Source organism: Zonotrichia leucophrys, chromosome 1A (assembly GCF_028769735.1).
Source record: "Zonotrichia leucophrys gambelii isolate GWCS_2022_RI chromosome 1A, RI_Zleu_2.0, whole genome shotgun sequence".
NCBI classification, from domain to species: domain Eukaryota; kingdom Metazoa; phylum Chordata; class Aves; order Passeriformes; family Passerellidae; genus Zonotrichia; species Zonotrichia leucophrys.
Window position 1 is genome coordinate 36,368,039 of NC_088170.1, and position 12,246 is coordinate 36,380,284.

The 12,246-nt window shown below is 46.0% G+C and overlaps 1 long non-coding RNA gene across 5 annotated transcripts; it reads right to left on the reverse strand.

The window, feature by feature from the left end:
• Positions 1-6,856: 6,856 nt before the first annotated feature.
• On the reverse strand, positions 6,857-8,887 carry LOC135457327 (uncharacterized). Of its 5 annotated transcripts, none has more exons than XR_010442698.1 (3): positions 8,664-8,740; positions 8,044-8,124; positions 6,857-7,943 (listed from the first exon to the last, which is right to left on the reverse strand). It is a non-coding gene; the product is annotated as an uncharacterized LOC135457327 (long non-coding RNA). The 5 variants fall into 5 exon arrangements; XR_010442712.1 differs by lacking the exon at positions 8,664-8,740 and adding an exon at positions 8,774-8,887 and having other exon boundaries at positions 6,974-7,943; XR_010442700.1 differs by having other exon boundaries at positions 6,974-7,943; positions 8,709-8,748.
• Between the last annotated feature and the right edge of the window lie 3,359 nt (positions 8,888-12,246).

The following is a 12,246-nucleotide window of genomic DNA, read 5'->3' on the forward strand; positions in this document are numbered from 1 at the left end:
GTGCAGGACCAGCTCCTTGAAAGGTTTGGTCCCACACTGATCTGCTTGCTCTGGCCTCAGCCATGGGGGAAACAGCACTGCATTGTCAGACTCCCTTTGGAAGGAAAATACAGCAGTAATGGCCCGTGACTTAGAGATTTAGGCAAACCAAGAGCTAGGCTTCTGCTTGCTCTGTCAAGCAGTCTGTCTTGCCCAAAATAATTTTCATGCCAAACATTTATTTAAATCTATTTAAAGTAAATCTAGAAGTCAGTACTAGGAAGAGATTGTGCTAGTGAAATGCCCTTTTTTGAGGTAAGGATTTGGATTCAGGGTTTGCACTCAGATTTGTAGTGAAGCCACAGCAGGTTTTTGGCATCTAAGAGGTGTATGGATTTCCTGTGCATAGGATCATTGGATGAATCACTGTTGTCAGCAGAGATGACCCATACATCACCTGCATATCCCAGCAGTATTCACACTTAAGAAAATCCTAAAACCCCTTTGAACTTAACATTTTCTCCCTTTAGGTCTTTAAGCTGGGTCAGCTCAGCTTTTGTTACCAGTGCAGCTGGGTCATAGCACGTCCACCTGCCAAATAGCCACACACTCCCCCGGTTTCTCCTGTGCAAGTTTTGCCACTCCTGACAAGGCCTGGGCCCTCACATATAGCAGAAGCAGCCTCACCCAAATCTATGTGCTCCTGGATGGAGTTAGGCCACAGTTACTCCCACAGGCACCCAAAGCCTGCACTTGGGCACACTTTTATGGGTACAGCTCAGAAAGACTAAGAAATCACCATGCTTCAGACCTGGCAGCAGAGCAGCATCATTGGCACTCACTAGCACAGCTCTGCTCATATAAACCAGCTTAGATAAGTAATCCCAAACAACCCAAGATGTGTTTCCCCCACCCAGGAGCAGGCTAGGCAGCCAACACACACAGTTACAGTAGCAAATCAGAGGGCTTGGGAAGAGCAGCCAGTAGGCACCAATAACAGCTTCTCCAGCCACCAAATGCCCAGTAGCACCCTTCCTCTCTTCTCTGCTTCCCAAGCCCCAAGCAACAGTTTGCACAGCCCAGAGCAGTCTCCTGGTGCCAAACAGCTCCAGAGGCAGCAGTTATCCCCAAGGCATGGGGATGTAGGAGACTGCAGCCACGAAAAAAACCCAATAAAGACAATTTTAGAAAGGGTATTAGTTGAAGGGTCCTCTACTGCTTCCCTTTACACCTGCCACCTCTCGGAAGTGGTTAATGCCCCCACCCACACTATTTCTATAAAGAAACTCCCAGGGAGAACCGCATAAAGGGAGAAACAATGAGGCTTTGTCTCACCTGTGAATCAGTTATATCTTTCATGGCCAGAAAAGGGCTGGAAGGACTTTAGATGATCATGTGATTTTAGTGCCTTTTACCAGCAGGACAAATGTCTTCTGTAGTTGTTGCTGTGATGATAAAGAATCCCAGAAGGGGTTTTGTATACTCTGTGGGCTGTACAGTTGGTATTGAAAAGTTAACAGCATTAAGTGTGACGGATTATTTGGGTATGAAATATTCTTAGTCATAGTCAGAAGAAGAGCTGAGCAAACATTTGCCATGAAAAAATATAAGGGTTTGGTGTTTTATTGTTTTTTTTTTCCTTCCCCCATCCCTATGAAATTTGCCTGTTTGGCAGCCAGGAATAGTTTTTTATCAGAGTTTAGACACAAGATGAGAGGTTCTATGTGTGTGTGTATGAAGAAAATAAACATGAAGAAGAGCTGCCTGCAGCATGGCTAAGCTCTGCTACAAGCTGTCACCTTGGTCTGCTCCAGTGATGCAGAGCCCTGAATTTGGGTCTGTTCCCAGGCACCTGGGTCCAGCTCTGAGGTCTGCCACAGACCTCCTGAGAGACCTTACAAGAGACAAGCATATCCACCAGTCATGCTGAGCATGTGTTCCAGCGCTTGTTCAAAGCAAGTGTTGGGGAAAGAGGCTGCAGCATATGGGCTCAGTGAGAAAAGCTTGCTCCTGAGTTACCTCAGTGGTGGATTTACTGGGGGCAGGGGAGCCTCGCCCACCCCAGCCCAGCTGCCAAGTGTCCATGTGCACCCAGGAATGTTTGCGGGTTGTGATGATGCTCCCTGGAGGTCAGAACTGCCTCTATCTGTGCCTGGTTTTGGGAATTGCTAAAGCAAAGCTATAGCTTAGAAGGTTATAGCAGCAGCAGCCCACAGGAAAATTTGCCAAATCAGATGCCCATAACAGATAAGTTATGCAGGCAATGTGCCAGAGATACTTTAAAACCTGCCTCTTGCATGGACATAAACATTTCAACAAATAGACCTATGGGTAAAAGTGGAGATTGGAGCACCTTTGCTGGGGGATGCTAAAGTGTTCTGCAAATTGCTGCGAGCGCCAAACCAAGAATGGGAGAGGCAGATAGTGCTGCATGTTTTGTTAGGTCATTTATCAATCAAGTGAAGTGTGCCAAGATGTACTTCATGAGTCTATTTTCCAGAGAAAAAAATCCAAGTTTTCTTCAAAGGTCTGTTTTCTTTCCTCCCTGTTGTTTCTATAACAGTTACGATGCAGACTAGCTAATTTTGTCCTGTCAGTGGCTGTTCAGCTCTCCCACCTCCAGCTAATTTGTGGGGGTTTTTTGCACGATTCACTAAGTATAAGGGTCTCTTTGTTCTTGTCTAAGGTGATCTCATTCTTATGCAAATGCAACAGCTTGAGGCAGAATGATCTCTTTCTTCAATTAATTTAGAAATTAAATTTTTCACCGCAAATCAATATTTTTCTACTTGTGGCCAACTTCAAGACATGTGAACTAAAGGCCTTTCATCTGTTTAGCATCTCTGATGATGCAGAGCCAGCATGGTGCTCTGAGCCACACAGCTCTTTGCTTGGGAGAGAATTGCTATGCAAAACACAGTTATCTAATACCAACATAATACAGCCTCACATAACACTCTTGTATCACATAACACTCTTGAATCACATAACTCTCTTGTATCTTTACCACAGACCACTGTGGGACAAAACACATGTGTCTGCTTGCTCATTGCAGCCAGCAGCCTCTCCTCTCTTGGCTGGAGACCCTATCAGCCGTGGGTAAGAGCTGCAGCAGGCTGGAATGCCCTCAAGTAGCTTAAACTTGGGATGCTTCTCCCAGAACTGCACAAAGGGAGTAATTAAAAGGCCTGGTTCAGAAAAGTAATTTCTGGGCTGGCAGAATCTGGACATTAAGATAAAGGAAGATCTGCTGAGCTCGACAAATCTGTTCTTACTGACCACGTTTTTTCGCTGTCATCCTGAAACGAGAAGAGAGATTCCTCTCTGGACCTGGCACAGTAAAGGAAAATCACTCATTTTCCCTGCTTGTACTGGGAGAATCCAACTGTGGCTGTGGTAAGCAAAAAATAATGTCTTCTCTTGGTTCTGTTTTAGTAAATCATGTTTAGTGTTCCAAACTGGTTAATTTATTCAGTGAGGCCTAAAAAATACAACTACATTAAGGAAAAAATTAAACATCCCAGTGGGAGTGCACAGGGGTGACCTATGGACAGAGCCTTCCCCTCCCACATCCCACCTGGCTGGGAAAACAGCATCCTTCCCTCCCTGTGACACACACAGCCCCTTTCAAAGCTTTGGCACCTTGCAAAGGGGCCAGGTTTGTCACTCAGGGTTCCCACAGGGAGCAGTGGTGCCTCTTAGGCTCTGGGCTCTGACAGAAACAAGAAAATACACCCTCTGCAGGCACGAGGGGGCTGCTAGGGGTGCACATTAGTTTCTAGCAGACATCACAGCTATGCAGGGGCCCTGGCAGCCCTATCCCTGTGGTTGGGGCTGTGCATCCACCCTGTCTCTTTTGACTTCTTTAAGTATCAGGTCATGCTAATAGCAGTGATTGAAGGAATGCATTCTGGCCTGGCATATCTATCTAATCCAGACTGAGACAGAGTGTCTCTTCATTGGAGACAGGCCCAGAGCAAGGCAGGATTACTAAAGATTTTGGTGTGCTCTTTCACTCAAGGGATGTTATTGCTAGGAGCTGTGCATTTCTTATTGCAAGATCTTAAAGTTGTTTTTTTTAAATCACATCTCATGAAGTTTCCATCTCCCACCCCTCTGTGTGAAGATGAAAAGTGTTATTGTCCCCATTTTAGAGCTGGAGAAACTCAGGCATGAAGGGCTAAGCTTAAAGCAACCTTTCTAAATGGATACAGGAGGCTTTGGCAGAGTCCTGCAAAGAACCTGGCTCTCTGGCTTTACAATTTTAGCCTAAGACCATCTTTTCCTTTCCTCTACAGAACCCTGACAGTCCTGTGAGAAATCTTATGTAGATACAGGTTGTAGCTGTTGATATAAATCACTGTAAATCAGTAGCTGACATCAAAAGCATAAAACTGCTGCTTCTTTCCTAATAAATGGGCATTTCATTCACCTGACATTGCTAAGAATCACATCTCTTTGCAAGCCTGCTTCCATCCCTTGCTCTCAGTGTAACCAGAGCCAGTGCAGCCCCATCTCTGCATCCAGCCAGGAAAGCTGTGCTCAGCCTTGCTGCAGAGAAATATCCTGTAAAAAGCTGCTTCTTCTCATTCATCAGTCTCAGATGCATCACAGAGAAAAGGGCTTTACTGTATTGTATCCACCCATCCACTCATCAAAACTGCTCTCAGCCCCACTGCAGGATGAAATCCTTTGCTCAGATCCCTCCACTCCTCCCATTGGTCCCCTGGAGCATCTCCCTTGGCATCAGTCTTGTATCCTGCAGGTTCACCACAGGGCTGCTCAGGCCCTGTCAGCACGGGAGGGAGGGAGAGAGGCAAACCAGGGTTAGCCACCTTAGCAGCCAAAGCACAGACAGCTCTCTTTCAAGCAGCACACCCCTGAGCCAGAATCTGCTGAACACTGAGGGGAGTGTCCCCTAACCTGCAGGCACTCTGGGTTGGGGCCCACCATCAGGTGCATCAGTGACCAGCAGCTGCAACAACAAAAGTCAAAACAGTTGCCAATAATGAACATCAGATTTCTTAATGTTACCAATGGATGAGTGGGTGATCCCAGGGAGCATTCAGCATTTCCCATCATGGCACTCTGGCTCTATGCAGGGCTTGCAGGTGCTGCTGCTCCTCTCACCTCTGTAGTGCTCCAGCATGGAGTATTGCTTGCTGGGAAGGCCAGCATCTTCACGAAGCAGCAGCTCATTCATATTGCACGACCATCCCTTGGGCTCAGAAAGGTGATTGTCTCCAGCCAGCTGTACTGGTATTTCAGTCCAGAAACCTTGGCAGCACTGACTGAAAGGGTGAGTGGCTGGTGTGAAACATTCCTGAACCTGTGCCGAATTCAGAGCCTGCTCCTCAAGGAGGGGCAAAGAGGGGCAGAGCAGAGGGAACACGTCATGCACAGCCTGGGAGAAATACAGCACAGGTCCCAGGCAGCTGGGTTGCCATGGCTGAATAAGCTAAATCTGGACTGTGGCGTGTGGTGAGAATAAATGCGTCAGTACCCAGCAGAACAGGAAAGCTGTCCAGGTAGATCTCTTCTCCTTTTTCAGGGTGCACTACATGGCTTTGCTCCATTGACTTGCCGGACAGAAATCTTTGATTTTCGAAGCTGATCATCTGGCTAAGAGATGACAGGGAAGAGAAGAGCAGTAGCTCTCAGCCCCCAGTAACCTATCTAGGGAGTGAATGAAAGTGACAAAAACCTGCCAGCACACTGCCTACACATGAAGAAATTCTGTTTCCAGTCCCCCGGGGGAGACTTCTCCTGAAAATCCCTTTCCTGGGAGGAAAAAAAACATTAAAAATCACTCCATGTGTGTGTCTGTATGTGATTTTTCCGCTTGACTTAGACCTGTACAAACAACGACACTATGTCAGTCATCGCATTTGTGTCAAAGGAACGGGACAGCCTTGCAGCTCCGGGCTGTGACAGACTGGTACCTGGGATGACCCTGGTGCAGGGCGGTACCTGCAGCGCCGACCGCCCCACACGCTGTGGGCGCGATGAGAGATGACAACTTTAATTGCTAACTGCAGAAACAGGGAGCATGGAGGCAGAGGTGCAAAGGAAATGCAGGAGGAGGCCATGCGTGGGATCTCCCCATCCCGCACACGTCCTATCCCTGCCTCTTTTCCTAGACCGAGAGAGAGGAGTGGAAAATGCAACGGGAGGAGGATGGCATGTATATCTCCTTGAGACACACTCCCCCTTGCAGCTCTAGGTGCAATTTACATATGAATGCTGCGGTGTTCTTCTGAAGCAAGAATTAAGAGAACAAAAGAGTGCAGGAAGTAAGGGTAAGGGAAAGGGAAAAAAGACAAGACAGAAACTGGAGGTGGTGACAGGCACCCAGAGGCAAGGTTACGACTCAGAGTTGTTCAGTGTTGTCCCTGCTGACATGCATTCCAAGGGTATAATTTAAGAAAGAGTCGCCTTCCTACGCTTTGTCCCCATCCTGCCTGGCCCCCTGAACTGTTCTGCCCTGATTTTTGATACACTTGTGCAGCATCCAGACCATCATTCTAGGGTGGACACAGCAGGCTGAGCTTTTCCAGCCCAAGGAGAGCTTCTCTTAATGCTGCAGCCCTCCCTCCTCCATGCTTTTTTTTGCATGTGACTGACAGCCACATGCACACTCAGTGATGAAAAAATTTAAGGGATTTGGAGAAGCAAATTCAAATGGTGCCTTTACATTGAGGATCTCCAAGGTCAGGGCTGGCCAGCACACAGGCTAAGGTCCAAAATCCCAGTGAAGCACACACAGATCACAACACATGAAGTCAGAATCTTATTTGACAGAAAACAAAGGAACATGGTTGCGCAAGTGAATGGTATTTGGCTAAAGAGTTCCTTAAAAATGTAAAACAGGATTTCTACATTAACAGAAAATCATATCTTTATTCAATCTTTTATTAATTTACTTAACATCCTCAAATTGCTCAACTCTGAATTTCAATAAGTAGGGACTACATGACCAGGAATGCTTCTGACAAAGGGGTCCCTCAAAATCCAGAAGATTGTCCAATCATAATTTTAAGACTGTTGCAGCCAGAATGATTGAGTAAATATAGGAGTGCTAGGGAAAAAAAGTGTGAGAGCATGTATGAAAGACAGATAGCTTCACTTTCTCACACGGGGAGTGAGGAGAACTATACCTGTCCTTAAGTTTTGTGACAAGTGGAGCTGAGGTTCCTGCTGCTGGGTTTGGACCAGCTTGCCTTCTTGTCAATCTCCTTTTCTTCTCCTTCTCTCTTTCTATTTTTCTATGTGCAGGCCTTGTATTTTTATGGAAAACTTACATTGCTTCTTATGGAGTCTTTTTAGATTTGTATGCATCAACAAGGAGGTTAAGAGCTTTGCCCAGGGCATTACTGGCAGAGAATAAAAGGCTGCTGTTATTTCTGGGCTGAGTCAGATGCAGTGGTAAATACATTTTTCTCCTGGGGACACAGAGGAGGTGTCAGGGAGTCATTACCTTGAAATCCCAGCCAGAGCAGGTTCACCAAGTGCTAACAGCTCTTCCAAACTCTCTCTGTGTACTGGGAATTGTCCAGAGAAGGTAATTATATTATCAAGCTGGAAGGAGAACTGCGTGATGATGCATTTATATCCCATGCCCATAAGAGATATTGGAATCCCTGGGTTGCAAAGGGAGAATGTCCAGTTGATTCAGAAACCTTTGAGACTGACTGCAGATCAAGCCCACGTACTCTTTATTGCTGACAGCTCCCTCCCAGCTCACCGTTGGCCGTGGCTGGGCAAACCCTGGTGTTGAACCCCTGCGCCAGCAGATCAGAGCTCCTGGTGCAGAGAGCAGGGCTGGGAGCCAGTGAGCCCGGGCTGAAGGTGGGAGCTTGGCAGTGCATGTGGCCCTGGGCTCCTGCTGTGCTTGCCTGAGCTAGGGCTCATGCAAGGTGTGTCTTCAAGGTGGTGCAGAGTCCGAAGGCTGTAGAACCAGGAGGCTGCAGAACCAAAGAAAGCATGGGGGGTAAAAAGGCAAAAAATTATCAGCTGGAAACTTTAATTTCAATTATGAAATAATTTCACATGTTAGTACCCCACCTGTGGCCATTTTCATAAAGTTTCTAGGACATGAGTTCAGTCATGAGTGCATTTGCAGAACCAGCAACGTTTAAATGAGTCCTAAAGTAGATGAGACAAGAGAGATTTCAGATCGTCTGTAGCCAGGATTTACCTGAGAAACTTGATTCTGGGAATCACACACGTCCAACAAGAGAACAAAGACCTATTATGTGACCTACCTGCTTGGTCTAATTAGTGCAAATGCAGAATGAAATTAATTAAAACAATTAGAAATTGAAATGAATATGCCATATTTCTCAAGAAATAGAACATGGTAATGTTTCAATAACCTAAACATTTCAAAATCATGTACTTAGTTCTCTTATTTCTTTTTTATTTACGTTTTCCAGTTTTAGTCTTTTTTATAGCTTTTGAAAAAGTTCTGATGTCAGCATGCATAATCTTCACATCATTAATAATGTGAATAAACTTGTGAAGAAGAATCTCTAAAGAAAAAAATCTTTTCAAGTGCAATTCCATCAACTTATGATTATTTTTTTTCATATTTCAGTTTTCTTATCTCACATTCTCCAAAAAGGAATTTTACAAGATTCTTTCAACTTTTATCCAGGCAGTAGCAAAAAACCAAAGAAACAAACCCTACAAGTGTTGGAATGAAGAAGTTTTCAGTGAGACATTTCTACCTAGCCCTGCTCACTGCAGTGTCTTCTGGATGAGTGACAGGCCACAAATCATCAGTGAAAATCACCTGCCAAGTCACTTCAAATTAGGTGTGCGAGGAAACGAGGACGTGTTCTTGAGCCGTTCCCAGAGGCACCTGTGCACGCCGTGCGCGGTCGGTTCCTGCCCGGCTGAGCGCGGGAGCCGCCAGCCCAGCCCGCCCAGAGCCTCGCTGCCCATGAAAAATGTGTATTTTATGATGGGCTTTTCGCAAATATTAAAATGAATATTATATGTGTTGCGTTAGAAAGTAATGCTGTATTAATTCTCTTAAGTAAGGTGTTAAATATAGTATTAGGTGATAAAAAAAATGTTAAAATAGAAACTATGCTAGGTAGGATACTTTTTACAAAGAAAGGACTTGCAGCGAAATAGCAGCCACAGGACACCTAAATCTTTCAGAGAAGAAGAATTTATTGCCCTCTTATCAGAAGAAATGAGCTTCTTCCCACCTTGAAGGCACTGTTAGGATTCAGAGGAAGAAGTTGATCATGACCAGACAGAATCTTGTATTTGAATGGAATTTATACATCATGTATGAGGTGTATGAATATGCAACAGGCTGTTGCTTTTAAGGGTTAATCCTGTGTTAAACAGGTGTCCTTTTTCGGGCTCCTGTTGCCCAGAAAAAGCTACCCGGACATCTGTGACTCCTTGTCTCTCTTGTCTCATATTGTCCTAATTCAAATTGTCCAAATTACTATTACTCTAATTGTTTTACTATTTTTATAACCATTTTATTACTATTAAACTTTTAAAATTTTAAAAACAAGTGATTGGCATTTTTCACTCTGCCCCAGCACACAGGACCGCAGCCTGCAGAGGGACAGAAAGGATCTGATGGGCAGGATGGAGGAATCACAGCCTCGCCTGCCTCCTTCTCACGTCCCCTGTTCTTCCCACCAGTCAGTGCAGTGGTTTCCAAGCCATTCAGTCTATTGCAGTCAATTAACAGCAGCCAGTAGCAGCCCCCATCTGCTGTCACAAGCCATTGGGATGAGTTTCTGTAATCCTGCCTTTGAACTCCGCGGCTATTGCCGTTTACAATGGGTTTATTAGAGGCTTAATTGAATCGCGCTGCTCGTGCTGCTCATTGCTAACACAACGGCCATTAGCAGCTGCTAATGAGGGAATCCAGAGGATTACTGCATCAATTATCAGGTTGGGCTGGGACCGGAGGGGCAGCCCACAGTGAGCTCCCGTGAATTCAGCTGGCAAGTGTGACACAGCAAGCATGCGGGAAGCTGATGTGCTCGGTGGCTCCGACATCCCGGAGAAGCATCCAGAGCCTCATCCCCATGTGCTGAGCCTCAGCCATCCAGCCCGTCATCCTCATCGTGCTGGACAGGGGATGACCAGCACACCCCGCTGCCACCAGAGAAAGAAACACCTGCTTGAAGGGAACCACCAAGAGAAAGTGTTATAAATGATCAATCAAAAACCAAATTATCAAAATTGAGAAAAGATTTATTTATCTTTTTCTGCAACCAAAATACAGTCCTCAAAACCACCACTGCCAAAAAGACAGCGTCAAGCCTGGGATCGGTGCTGGGTGAAACCTGGATCCGACCTCTATCGCATTGAATTCCCTCACGTTCACAAGAGCTGCTTCTAGCAGGGATGTTTTATACAGTTTATTGTGCCCGAGGCGAAGGAGTCCCAGTTTCTTTTGTAACTCTGCATATTCATAGTTGGTTCTTTCACTGTGCAGAACTGGACAATCACCGTTTCCTGGTGATCGAACCCTGGGAAGTCGCATATTCTCATGTATCTTTCTGACGACTGACTTTGGCTATCTTGATCGATGTTATCAACAGGGCGATGATCGCTCTTAGGTGTCTTCCGATGACTCGGGATACCCCGTGATCATTGCGCTGGATGTGTCTATTCTTGTGCTAAATGCCGATCGTTATCTGGAGGACTCCAGGAATTTCAGAGTTTGAATAGACATCTGCCTCTCAGGCTGCTTGTGGTCAGAGACTCGTTTGGATTTCACAATCTTTATAAAATACATTCTTTTATAGCATGAATTATTTCTAACATATATAACAAAGTATTCAAAGCCATGGGAAAAGAAGTCAAATGACCATATTCTTTCAAAAATAGACTTACTGTTTGCTGGAAATGCCTGGTGGGGCCTTGTTTTCAACAACCAGAGTCAGGAAAGAATATTGCACTTGAAACAACACCATGTGCTCCACACTGTGCAGATCCTTACACATACTTCAGACAGGTAAGCATCCCCATATTCGGAGAAAGGGGGAAACCCTCCCCTAGGAGAGACAGGCTGTGTTGGGAGGAGAGGGACGGAGGCAGTAATGATCTCCCACATTAGGAGAAGGATGCTACATGCAGCCAGGACCTCACAGCAGGAAGGAGGCGTCAGTCACAAGCTGCCTCGCTGAGCATCAGCACTCTCCAATCCCCCAAGGGGAGCAGGGGGTCTGACCCTGCCTGGCTGTGAACAAGCGCTGGGGATGCAGCATGGGTCGGCTGGTCTGTGCCTGCCAGGACCACAGAATGCTGGCTGCCCATCTGCTGCCTTGCTACACTGCCAAACGTCAACAAGGAGAGAGATTTTTTCTTTTTTTTTTTTTTCTTCATTTTTTCCCTTTCCCGTCTCCCTTCACCACAGCTCATTTTTCTTCTGTGTTTCAGATAAGAGAGTGTTCATGATCAGAGTTAATTATGTTCTGCAGATATGAATATGGGGCTTTTGGGTTGCAGCAGGCACTCTTCTGCCTGAGGCAGCTCCTTTGCTGCTCCTCCATGCTGATGTGCAGCCCAAGAAAACCTGCACATGGACCTGCTGTGGAGCTGGAGGCAGGCTGCAGAGTGCCTGTGCTCCTGCCAATGATCTCTCTCTGTCATGCCATGGGAGCCAAGGATCCTGCAGAAAGCAGGTCCAGCAGCCTAATTGTGGAGGGCTGTGAGGAGAAAGGAAGGGAAGACACTAGTGAAGGAAAAAGCAAGGAGGTGATAATGATAGTGGGAAGAAGGTGACACTAGAGGGATAAAGCGTTCCTTTCGGGAAGCCCTACAGAAACTGAGAAGCTGGTGTCCTTTCTGCATTGGGCATTTTCAAATGCTGTGACTGTTAGATTTTAAAAAAAGTATGATGAGGAAAGTAATATAGGGTAGGGATAATTCACGCTATTATTGTATGGTATAAAATATTGTGAAATCCAAACCACGTCTTTTGACTACCCTGGCCGGAAGCATCTGTCTTATTCAGATTCAACTAGTTCCCGGACACAAGTTAAGATAACCATCAACACTTTAACGTAAGAATAGAAGCTTCCAGGATGATAACCGCGGTTTCCTGAGTTGGGGGCCACCTGAAAGCCGCCCTGCCGATTACATCTGTGGAGATAACCAAAGGGGCCACCCCGGATCCGTGTGAATACATGGCTTCTCCGGAGCCGATTGACAACGAAGGCACACCTGGACGAGGCTTGTGTCCGCCTCTGCACATGGAAAGCAACAGCGATGCATGTGAAG